The 13,227-nt window shown below is 38.3% G+C and overlaps 1 protein-coding gene across 7 annotated transcripts in view; it reads left to right on the top strand.

The window, feature by feature from the left end:
- The window catches only part of LOC126266742 (mesoderm induction early response protein 1), a 169,232-nt gene that overhangs the window by 44,940 nt on the left and 111,065 nt on the right, over positions 1 to 13,227 (top strand). For 2 of the 7 annotated variants that reach the window (XM_049971236.1, XM_049971234.1), the window contains exon 2: positions 11,026 to 11,122. The exons of the other annotated variants lie outside the window; for them this stretch is intronic. The gene's annotated coding sequence lies outside the window, so the exon portion shown is untranslated. The remainder of the gene's footprint in view (positions 1 to 11,025; positions 11,123 to 13,227) is intronic. 7 annotated transcript variants of the gene reach the window in all.

Genomic DNA, 13,227 nt, shown 5'->3' with positions numbered 1-13,227 from the left:
CCTGCACTGACTTATAAAAGATCATTCTCTTGCAAAGCAATTTACATATCTTGTGCCATTAAATGATATATCTCCTTGCCTTGCACAATCTTGTATTATTATTTTCCAAAAGTTCCTAGGTCAATCAAGGCATGATACAGTTGCTCTCTGTTTATGCTACCAATGCTGATTTGTAGTTCATGAAAAGGTTATGCATGGCTATCTCAAATTCAATTGCCTTTTCTAAAATTAACCTGGTATAGATATGATCTGTTTTTCATTCCCCTGGGAGAAATCCTAGTTGGTATGAGCCAGTCTCTCTGAACAACTCGGAGGTGACAGTCAAACAGTATGCCGGAGAATACTTTACATTACAAATTTAGCAGCCTAATTCCTCGACACTTATCACATACCAATATATCTCCTGTCTTGCATACAGGGCATATAATTCTTTCTCTTCACTGCTGGAGCATTTTCTCCTCATCCCATACCAAAATGACCAGTTTTATGAGAATTTGTCCGACTGATTGGCACCTTGCTTGTACAGTTCTGTTGCAGTATTATCTGTTCCAGGTGATGTATTGTTCTTCTGTTTCTCCAGAGCATTTCTCATCTCTTCAAAAATTGGTACACCAATATTTTCGTCATTTGATTCTTAATGTTAGAAAAGGATTGATTGGTACTCAGCGTAAAGATGACACGTTGAGTTTCAGACAATTACAATGAAAAGATTCCAGAACATTCAGCTTTTGACCAAAGCCTTCTTCAGAGAGGAAAAACACACACAGATTTACACCACCAAACACTCCTCATGCTACCTTCATCCAGATTGCAATTGTGCGCGATCCATCCACCTAGCCCTTCCTATTCCACTCCTGTCAGAGGTCTGTCCTACCCCATCAGAGGGCAGGCCACCTGTGAAAGCAGCCGTGTCATATGTCAGCTTTCTATATTGCGATGACTACCAACTAGCCGTCCACCAGGATGAGTGTCCACTGCCAAACTGTGGCCAAGAGCAAAATACGCCACTCTGTGGCACAACAAAGAGCTACTTGATTTCTCTGACTGCTTCACAATGTGGGCCATCTAGACCTTCCCATCCACCACCAGCCTTTCTGAACTGCGCACACTGGAGTTAATCGAACAGCACATTATCTGCTCCCGAAATCATCCCACCCTCAACTTACGGTAACCTACTGTTCCCACATCCTCCACCCAAGTTTCTGCCCCCTTTGACCTATTACCTCCTCCCAGTTCGCATCCCCTCACCCTCGTTGTGCACCACTCTCTGCCAGTGCACCAGCCAGTCTTTGCCCCTTCTCTGCTCCTCCCCTTTTGCACTCCCCCCTCCCCCGTCCCACAGCCTCCTGATGCTGTGTCTGGCAGCCTTGTCCTGCCACTATCTAGTCCCTGCTCGCTTCATCAGGCTGTCAGTAGTGGTTTATCTTGTAGTGAAGTCGAAGTAGATACTCCGTGCGAATTGGTATGGGTGGAGGTTATACTTAACAGCTGAACTAAGTTAATAATTGGCTCCTTCTACCGACCCCCAGACTCCAGTGGTACAGTTGGGAACAGTTCAGAGAAAGTTTGAGTCTCGTAACAAATAAATACCCCACTAATACGGTTATAGTTGGTGGAGACTTCAACCTTCCCTCTATATGTTGGCAAAAATACTTGTTCAAAACCGGTGGTAGGCAGAAAACATCTTCCGAGATTGTCCTAAATGCTTTCTCTGAAAATTATTTCGAGCAGTTAGTCCACAAACCCACGCGAATTGTAAATGGTTGCGAAAACACACTTGACCTCTTAGCCACAAACAATCCAGAGCTGATAGAGAGCATCATGACTGATACAGGGATTAGTGATCACAAGGTCGTTGTAGCTAGGTTCAATACCGTTTCTTCCAAATCCATCAGAAATAAACGCAAAATAATTGTATTTAAAAAAGCGGATGAAGTGTCACTAGAAGCCTTCCTAAAAGACAATCTCCATTCCTTCCGAACTGACTATGCAAATGTAGATGAGATGTGGCTCAAATTCAAAGATATAGTAGCAACAGCAATTGAGAGATTCATACCTCATAAATTGGTAAGAGATGGAACGGATCCCCCGTGGTACACAGAACAGGTCCGAACGCTGTTGCAGAGGCAACGGAAAAAGCATGCAAAGTTCAGAAGAACGCGAAATCCCGAAGATTGGCTAAAATTTACAGACGCGCGAAATTTGGCACGGACTTCAATGCGAGATGCCTTTAATAGGTTTCAGAACGAAACATTATCTCGAAATTTGGTAGAAAATCCGAAGAAATTCTGGTCGTATGTAAAGTACACAAGTGGCAAGACGCAGTCAATACCTTCGCTGCGCAGTGCCGATGGTACTGTTACCGACGACTGTGCTGCTAAAGCGGAGTTATTGAACGCAGTTTTCCGAAATTCCTTCACCAGGGAAGACGAATTGAATATTTCAGAATTTGAAACACGAACATCTGCTAGCATGAGTTTCTTAGAAGTAGGTACCTTAGGGGTTGCAAAGCAACTCAAATTGCTTGATACGGGCAAGTCTTCAGGTCCAGATTGTATACCGATTAGGTTCCTTTCAGATTATGGTGATACAATAGCTCCCTACTTAGCACTCATATACAACTGCTCGCTCACCGATAGATCTGTACCTACAGACTGGAAAATTGCGCAGGTCGCACCGGTGTTTAAGAAGGGTAGTAGGAGTAATCCATCTAACTACAGACCTATATCATTGACGTCGGTTTGCAGTAGGGTTTTGGAGCATATACTATATTCAAACATTATGAATCACCTCGAAGGAAACGATCTATTGATACGTAATCAGCATGGTTTCAGAAAACATCGCTATTGTGCAACGCAGCTAGCTCTTTATTCGCACGAAGTAATGTCCGCTATCGACAGGGGATCTCAAGTTGATTCCGTATTTCTAGATTTCCGGAAAGCTTTTGACACCGTTCCTCACAAGCGACTTCTAATCAAGCTGCGGGCCTATGGGGTATCGTCTCAGTTGTGCGACTGGATTCGTGATTTCCTGTCAGGAAGGTCGCAGTTCGTAGTAATAGAGTAAAACTGAAGTTATATCAGGTGTTCCCCAGGGAAGCGTCCTGGGACCTCTGCTGTTCCTGATCTATATAAATGATTTGGGTGACAATCTGAGCAGTTCTCTTAGGTTGTTCTCAGATGATGCTGTAATTTATCATCAAGTAAGGTCATTCGAAGACCAGTATCAGTTGCAAAGCGATTTAGAAAAGATTGCTGTATGGTGTGGCAGGTGGCAGTTGACGCTAACTAACGAAAAGTGTGAGGTGATCCACATAAGTTCCAAAAGAAATCCGTTGGAGTTCAATTACTCGATAAATAGTACAATTCTCAAGACTGTCAATTCAACTAAGTACCTGGGCGTTAAAATTACGAACAACTTCAGTTGAAAAGACCACATAGATAATATTGTGGGGAAGGCGAGCCAAAGATTGCGTTTCATTGGCAGGACACTTAGAAGATGCAACAAGTCCACTAAAGAGACAGCTTACACTACACTCGTTTGTCCTCTGTTAGACTTTTGCTGCATGGTGTGGGATCCTTACCAGGTGGGATTGGCGGAGGACATCGAAAGGGTGCAAAAAATGGTTGCTGTATATTATGTGAAAATTTGTATCACATTTAAGGAAATAATGAGTTACTAATGATGGAGCTAAGTGAGTTCTGGAAACACGGATGGATATGTGTGCGTGTGTGTGTGCGCGCGAGTGTACACCTGTCCTTTTTTTTCCCCCTAAGGGAAGTCTTTCCGCTCCTGGGATTGGAATGACTCCTTACCCTCTCCCTTAAAACCCACATCCTTTCGTCTTTCCCTCTCCTTCCTGAAGAAGCAACCATCGGTTGCGAAAGCTAGTAATTCTGTGTGTGTGTTTGTGTGTTTTGTTCATTGTGCCTGTCTGCCGGCGCTTTCCCGCTTGGTAAAACATGTTATGTAATATGCACCAAACACAAAATCATAGTGATCCCTATTTTTCATTGCAGACTTTCTCAAATTTCTCGCAGTGTCTTTATTTCCATGTAAATATCACAATAATTATGACCATTAATGAAATGATGGGCACATCATAACGACTGAAGAGCCAAGACTAAATAAAATTATAGTTCGATCACATGTGAATGTTCTTCTCACTGTTCTCTTTGATTACAGGGAGATAGTGCACCATGAGTTCCTGTCTTAGTGTTGTACTGGAAGTTACATGCCAGTTGCGTGAAGCAATGCAAAGAAAATGACTAAGACTTGTTTCAAAATTACTCATATAAGTTGCATCACACTACTGATCCTGCTCACACCTCAATGGTTGGTTGTGATTTTTAAAAAAAAAAAAAAAAAAAAAAAAAAAAAAAAAAAAAAAAAAAAAAAAACCAGTTATGTTGCTTCAGCTACCGTATTCACTGGATGTTCCTGAGGCTGAGGAGAACCATGGAATAATGTCATTTTGCCACTATTGATGCTGTAAAAGAGAGAGAGAGAGAGTTGAAGGGGCTGAACACCATAATGGAAAGTGAGTTCCAAAGGTGCTTCTAAGACTGGAAGAAGCCCTGGCACAAGGGTATTATATTTGAAGGGAATTAATTTGAAGAGGACAAATTTTATGTTGATGAACAAATAAAGATTCTTTACGGAAACAAAAATTTTCATTAATTTTTGATCACACCTCATATCTCTCTACTTGTTTTAGTTGTCGTTTATACTTTTCTAATTATTGTTGCCACAACTGTGTCATGGTCACTGATACAGTTTCGATGTGGATATCCTCAAAAAGGTCAGGGCTGTTTTTGTGCCAATGGATTTAATATATTCCCATTGTGGGTGGCATTTGGAACTGTCAGTTGTAGGTAGGTTTCAGAGAAGACATTTAGCAATGTTTCACAGGATGTCTTGTCACACCCATCACTAACAAAACTAATTTTACCATTTTATTGTTAGATGATTCAAGTCTCCACCAAAGTTACATTATGGTCATGGAACACACATAGAAGAAAGTTCTCTAAGTTTTTAATTATGCTACGAGGTGGGTCAGATGAGTGACAGAAGGAGTGATGGAAGGAGTGACGGAAGGATCTAATTACTGTTTCATGCCCAACCCTGATACTGAGACTTGCCGAAACAATCTTACATGCAATTTCAATTTCTATAACAATGGATTTTAGTTTCTTGTGTACTGTGACAAGTACAACACCTTCATTTCCCATTAGCCCATCCTTTTAATAAACCGTTAAAGTTTCCCCAGAAATCTCATTGCCATCAATTTCAGCTTTCAACGCACTTTCTGTGCGTAGTATTATATGAGCTACACTGCTTTTAAGAGCACTTCAAACTCTGGCACATTGTTGCGAATTTTTCAGCAGTTAACTACAAAGATTTTAATAATTTTGTCAGTGGCGGCATTCTTTTGGACCTTACACTTATACTTCTAAATCTCTTATAACAATTGTTGTCTGGACTGAATGGATAGTCACCCAGTCGGGAAAAAAAAATCTTGCATGCTGTGTTGTGCAAACCTGGGCTTTTTTTTTTTGGGGGGGGGGGGGGGGGGCTACAGTTCTCAATTATGTGGTGCATGTCCATGAAGTAACACCCTAACTTATCGTAGAACCATCAAAGTCTCTGTCCTCTTGACACAGAACCAGGGGCCATGATCAGTTTTGGGGCAATGCTGCAAATTGTGAGCTTCATTGAAACTCAGTGCACGAGGTTGGTCTTCTCAACTTTCCCTGTCAGCCACTGGAATGATCCAAGTGTGCCCAGACAACTAGCATCATTTTTTCCCAGCATGCAGCAGAGTCTTCATTTGGGTTGCATACTGTTCCCTCAATGTTGCTGGAATAGCGTCTTCAACATATTGAGTGGTGCTCCCAGGCATACACTTTGGAGATTCAAATATTCCACTGTTAAAATTGCGTCATTGCAGAATTTGAATTAATATTTTAGTAGTCATAAATTTTAACTTGAGAGTCCAACAATTAGTTCAGTGTATTTCTTTCAGCCTTTACAATAGTTGTTTCAGTTTGTCTTCTTTTACCTCCATACCAACTTGATTCTAATTTTCCCCGAAGCAGCATTGCACAGTGTCCTGCCCTCAAGTCACCATGTGTAAGGGGCTAAAAACTAGGATACTTTACATGAGTGATTTGCATTATGTATTGTGCATTTCATAATATATAAACTGCTTACTGCAGAATGTAACAAGTTTACTTTTACAAATTTTTCAAGAGAGACAAAAAACTGCTTTGTACAAAAACTCTAAAACAAAATTATTCTATGTTTTGCATTGAAGCTGCCAAACAGCCTCCATGTATTTGATATCCAACACTTTTATTTATATATAAAGACACGGATACTTGCTTCTTATACTTTTTAATTTACCAGACCAGTATCTAGCACATGCTCATCAGTAACAGTCTCGTATTTCACGTCTAAGCCTCCATAGAAGTTCTTGCAGATATTGTTAACTTTACAGCATATTCTCGTGTCAGTATAAATGACAGTGTGCTAGAAACCATTTGAAATTAATAGAATATCTGCAAAAGGCTTCCACAGAGGCTTAAAAGTAAAATATAAGACCATTGATGATGAGCATGTGCTTGATATTGGGTTGGTAAATTAAAAGATATATAAAAAGTGAGCAGCCCTGCAAATAAAATCCTGTAATCAAAATTATTCTTCATTTTTTAAAATATGTGGGTGTATTATGCTTTTTATTGTGTAGATTTTATCCAATTTTGTGTTACCAGTAGCTTACAAACACTTTTTTTCCAACTGGTTATGTCCCCTGGGCACACTTGGATCATTCCAGTGGCTGACAGAGAAAGTTGAGAAGACCAACCTTGTGGAGTATAAATTAAAAGTCTTATATTTTGAAGGTACAGATTTATTTTACATATTTTCCTCAAACTAAATATATTTTAAACATTAACCATCAACACAAGTTCATGGACTTAAACATTCTCTTCAGTTTCGTCTCTCTTTTTTGGTGGATATATAAAAATTTCATTCCAAAATTGCATATTTTCTTCTGGAATGTAAATTAAACTTTTTTTAAATATAATCCATTTTTAAGATATTTGTGGGTAGCTTGGCTTTGTAGGCAGTTCCTTCAGAACTTTTAAATGCATCTGAGTATTCTTTATGTAAAAGCTATAAGCTTGCATGCTCATTGATGTTTATCTCACATTGATCTATCTGCGGTGTATCTTTGTTGAAACTATATTCATGATGCTTTGATGGGTTAAAAGAAATCTTGTGCTCCTTTGGAACACCTTTTCCATAAGAATAATTACTAGGGCAGTTGTTAATTTTTCCCACCAAGTATTGTAATCTGTGAAGTCTTTTGTTTTCATGAGAACAACACTAAATTTGTCTTTTTCCTGCGAAGAATCCAGTATGAGGTCTGTCACAATAGTAACAGTTTAACATTGTTCCTGTTTTCTCTACCTTCTCTTGTGCAGTAAGCAGTGAATTACACCTGTTATTGACTCTGCACAACTTCCGTAATGCAGTAAATGATGCTATACCCACTTGGATTTCAGTGATGGAATAAATGAATTTTGAAAGTTTTGGACATGTTTCCTTCCAATAGTTTGCAGTTCATATATGAATGACCAAGTGGGTAATGTCGGAAGCTCCATGAGGCTGTTCATGGCAGATGCTGTTGTATACAAAGAAGTCACAATGCTAGAAAATTATAGCAGACAGCTGGATGATCTGTATAGGATCTTTACCCTTGGTATAAATAAATTTAATGTATTGTGCATAAATGGTGGAAGACCTGTTATTGTATGATTCCACAGTTGCCGAACGATCACAGGAAGCAGTCACATCCATTAGATATCTGAGACTGTGCTGCACAGTAGTTTATAGTGGAATGACTGCATAAAGCTTTTATAGTGGAATGAGTGCATAAAGCTAATTACAAGAAAAACAGGTAGCAGACTGATAAATGTTGGAAGTATGCTTATGGAACATAGGCCATCCATGAAGGTGGTAAGTTGCAGAACATGCGCTCAATTGATACTTGAATATTGCTTATCAATATGAGGCCCGTACTAGATAGAATTGATAGAAAAGTAGAGAACATTCAAAAAAGAGCAGTGCATTTTATCACAGGTTTGTTTAGTAAGTGCAGAAGCATCATAGAGATGCTCATCATACTCTGGTGGCAGACTCTACAAGAGAGGGGTGTTGCATCACAGTACAGTTTACTGTTAAAATTCCAAGAATGTATGTTCTTGGAAGAGTCAGGGAGTATGTTACTTCTACCTACATATGTTTTGCAAAAAGACTGAAAAGGTTAAATAGGAGAGAAGTGAGCTAATATGGGGGTTTACAAATAATCTTTTTTCCCACACTCCATTCATGAGTGGAATGGAAAAGGGGAAGTAACGGTTGTGCAGAGAGTATCCATACCACACGCCATATGGTGGCTTGTGGAGTGTAGAGGCTGACGTTGTTACTAGGCAATTTTACCTTATAATGGAGACTGCTTTGTTGTGATTCTGTTCGTGGTAGTTGTTTGAAGTATGCAGTACAACCTGTTTTGAAGTTGAAACACTGTTTTCAAAATGAGTTAACACTGAAGTGTGGTTACTGTGAATCAGTACCTTCACATTATGTATTTTGCAATATTTTGTAGGCTTCTCTTATGGATTTCTCCAAAGTGATTTTGAAACCATACACTGGTACTCTCAAACAAATGTCATATACTTTAAATGAATAAGTCACCTAAAATGTTGTGTTATAGCTGTTTTTTGTTGTGTTTGTACACCTGTTTCATTTGTCTTGTGAACTATGTAGATGCATTATCCTCATAAAATCTTATTTCTCTTCAGTATGTAGTGAAAACCCAAATAAACACTCTTGAATCTGACATTGTGTCGTTAGGAAATCGTGTGCCATTTTCTCTGTAAACAACATTTCTGTTACAAAAATTTCTGTGACAGCTTACCTAGCGTTTGTAAATATGTGTGACATGCTTAAGCGATACAGTAGAATTGTCCAAAAAAAATTGAATACAACTCATGTATAATGTTTTAATCTGTAATACATCTCCTAAAATATTTACTATTCCTCCTGAAATATTCTGTATTTATCTTTCTTGTAAATCACCTTAAAATTAACTGAGAGGACTAAAGAAGTGTACTCTACACTCGTATGTAGTTAAGTTAGAGAAACCTGCCAATATGAGTTGTAGCACCCCTTTAACCCTGATGGCAGTGTCAGTGGGCCCTGACACAAACTGCTTGGACCCCTGACAGTGTCAGGTAGCATCCTGATCCATGTACACCCCACTTGCTGTCACAACCAACAGAGATTTTTTGGAATTCGCGCTGACGCAGTTAACATCTTGGTATATGGCATCTCATATGCGCTCAATATGATTGAGGTCAGATTTCTTGATTATCCTTTTGTATGCCAAGTGGCCCTCAAACAATTCTGACATAGTTTGGGAGTGACAGAATGGTGCATGCTCTTGCTGAAAGCAACAGCTTACTTGTGGGATACTGTATGCATCTAATTGAACAGTTATCTTGTAACATCCTTTTTGCTGGTGACAGACAATGGCAAATCCAGGGCTCAAGTCATCTCTTTCAATCATCCCACACACAATAATATATTCAAGATCTGCCTAAATGTTGCCCTGCGAGCCCATATAGTGCATTACTTCAATGTACTCAAACCCTGCCGTTAATATCCTGTACCAAGTACAATATCACTGTCAGCCCAGACTACGTTTTCTATGCGTTGAACATCCATTGGTTCCATTCCAGTACTGGGCAATGTCCTTTAAATGGAAATGCAGGAGAGTGGGCAGTGATATTTTATTTCATATAGTTGTATGGCTGCACACCAGTTATGTTGTCCATTTTTGAACTGGCACATCTATCCATAGTAAACATCCACTGTTACTGACAGCGGTGGTGACTTCTTGTGATCAACTCACTGTGACCCATACCAGTGGCACAGGAGATGGTGGTTTACCCCTAATTGAAATACTTTACACCCTCAACACAGTGGTACAGAAAAAAACTGAGTGTGTCCATGAGCACCTGTGACCTGGCTGCAGTCGGATAGACTGGTATCACATATCTTGCGCAGGTTGCACAAAACTGTTGTGCTCATGTATCCCTGTCATGTGACATTCCGAGCCAATGCATTCACATTGGGGACAAGAATTTTCTCTCTTCAGCACAGCTGCTATTTGTAATTCAATTGCTCATGATTATGTGTCACAGTTGCTTTAATCTTTAAATGAGAAAAAAAAAATTGTTTGTATTTTTTGAGATGACTTCAGCCCTTCTTTTAATTAAATTGTCTCATGTAACAATGTGTCATGTTTTTAAGATAACATAACCGGATTCTTCTGTTATGTCTTTGGCCTAATGAGAAAGAGTTCTGTTAACCTGTTTAGGTACCTCATTGTCTTTGACTACATAACAGAAAGCAAGTTTCTCAGTGTAATATCTGCATTTATCAAATGTAATTTCTCAGAAGAGATATGCAAAGCTCATTGGGAAAGAATCAACTGCCTGTCACTTTATATGTTTCTTTTGTTCTTTGAAGTTAAAAAATGGCTGCTATATAAAAAAAAAAAAAAAAAAAAAAAAAAAAAAAAAAAAAAAACAGGCAGTAGACCGGCAGAAATAATAATGAGTGAATACCTACTCTGAAATCTTAACAACAAAACCACAAAGTTTTACAAGATAGTGAAAAAGTCATTCAGGTCATGATGTCAATTTGAAGTGTATTGTGTTGAGGTTATTTGTGGTGTAACCATTTGCCAGAATTTATTTTGTTATGACAATTTGCAGAAGTTGTGTACAGTTGTAAAACATCCAGAAAGCATCGTGCACAAGACATAGTAAAGCAGGTGTTGTTTTTTCTTGTTGTAGTTGTAGTATTCTTTTAATACAAAAAAAAAAAAGAGATTAACTAGGCTTCTTTCTGTCGACATTATAAAGCTTTGAGATGGATGACATTTCTTTGTAGGTGTAAGCAGTTAGGAGACTGCAGAACAGTGTAATGAACTTTCATAGAAGTTTATAAAATGGATGTATTTGAAACAAGTTGCATTCAGAACCAGATGGTAAGCATTAAATTGTGTGTTTTTACTTCTTAGGTCTTCACACATAAGGCATGCAGTTGGCACGTGTGTTAAATGCTATGCATGTAAAATTGGCACTGAGTGTGCTATCATGTCAGCCCCTGCTCGTCTCCTACTCTCAATTCAGTTGACAGGCAAATCTGTGTAAGGCATGGATGGTTGATGTTAGATTGTAATTGTATTGCTAGTTGAATTTGCCCGTAAACATTATCTTCATAAAATTCTCACATTTTTTAAATATTGACATAAAAGCACAGATGCATAGTTTTACAATTTTATATGAGAGTTATCTAAACAACTGTTATTTTCGTGACAATATTTTGTTGTGGAACTTGGATAGATTTACTGTTTTGCATTCAGTATGTTTAGAAGTTTGCTTAATATTTCTCTATTCATAGTTATTTTTGTTTATCATAAGGCCGATAAGTTTTAGACAACTTAAAATTGTATTAATTATCACATAGGTGAGTAAAGCATGTCCGGAGGTGTATCAATTCAATCCTAACATGTTCTACTGTGTGTACCAGTGGGCAATTTTTCTGTTTGCAAAGTAATCGCCCAAAGTTGAAGTGTGTGAACAACCATTATCAGATGTTCACATATATTTATTTATGCAACAATAATTCTTTGTGCTCTGTTATCAACAAGTCCTTGCCTAAAGAGACATTATATACCTAATTGTTTAAAAATGCTCATCTCAGTTACCCTATCTACCACACAATGAGATGACTTTGTGACTAATCAAATTTACAAACTGTGTTTTCATATAAAAAATTAAAACTTTTGTAAACACTCTTGTAGTTTTCTTAGACAGAGTATATGACACTGATATGCATATAGTCACCAAAAACAACAGGAAACTGCTGAAGTAGTGTTGTTCTGCGTCCTAAGGTAAGCTGCATCATCTTCATCATTGTCATACGCCATCTTGTTCTTGCTTTGAATTCCGTGACACATGCTGTTGGAAAATTCCTCTTTTATATCCAGCAGCTTTATTCGAATAATTTCTCAAATAGTCAGAAGACTTAATTGAGTTTCTCTAGCACATTCTAAACAACCTGCTCCTCCAATTCTTGAAATCTTCCTCGATTTCGTCCCCATAAAATTTAGCGTGTAAACATTCGCTTCTGTGGCATTAAATTTACTTCCTATGGCACAGTAGTTAGTTGCCTCTACATCATGAGTAACCAGTAAATTAAAATTAGTTTTGTGCTGTCTGTGTGAATCAGTTGTGACTGCAAACTCGTAGATCAGCATTTCTTGACAGAGTCACAGCTGTGATTTGCGTCATTACACTGTTCTAATAAATGAAAAAATAACAAAAAATTGAGTGATGAATTGAAAACTATTTTTGTTTTTTTTCTGTCAGGGATAGTTTATGAGTAATCGCCATTTTATTTCTCTCTTCAGTTTCTGATATAGTGCAGCGAACGTCAGGTGAAATTCGACAAACAAATGCACATCTTTATGATGTTATAAGTTCATCACATTAATGGAGGGTGGGATCTAACAGATAACACAGTAACCTTTGTGTATACACTTTGAAGCATTTATTTGACATGAGAAATTACAGAAAATTGACAAACAGTGAGCTACTGCCTTGTAATGCGCATCACTTTTTTTCTCTTGTATTGTGAATCTTTCTTAACTCGAATGATATTCCAGCAATAATCTGCTAACATAGAAGTTACCCACTTCCCTTCATAGCGCCTTTCTGTAGTACAAATGTCTTAATGGAATCTTTCCCCATGTTCATCCGATACGTCACTACAAATCTCTGTGAAGTAGTCCAGATGAGAGTCCATCATATGTACCTTCAAAGACATATTGCACCCCAAATCCTGATATGCTTTGATCATATCCTTCAGCATTGCTTTGTAGTTAGTAGCTCTTCTTTTTCCGAGGAAGTTTTCCGACACCATCTTGAAACAGTCCCATGCGGTTTTTTCTTAATCAGTTAAACATGCTTCAAAATTTGCATACAAACCCACAGCCTGTTGGATCCATGGCATTCACGAATTGTTTCATCAGGCCAAGTTTGATGTGAAGGGGTGGAAGTAGTATATATTCAGGAGCTACCAGACTTT

The sequence above is a fragment of the Schistocerca gregaria genome, chromosome 4 (genome assembly GCF_023897955.1).
Source record: "Schistocerca gregaria isolate iqSchGreg1 chromosome 4, iqSchGreg1.2, whole genome shotgun sequence".
Lineage (NCBI taxonomy): Eukaryota > Metazoa > Arthropoda > Insecta > Orthoptera > Acrididae > Schistocerca > Schistocerca gregaria.
Note: the sequence above shows the minus strand (reverse complement) of the source record. Positions and strands in the feature narration are given on the sequence as shown.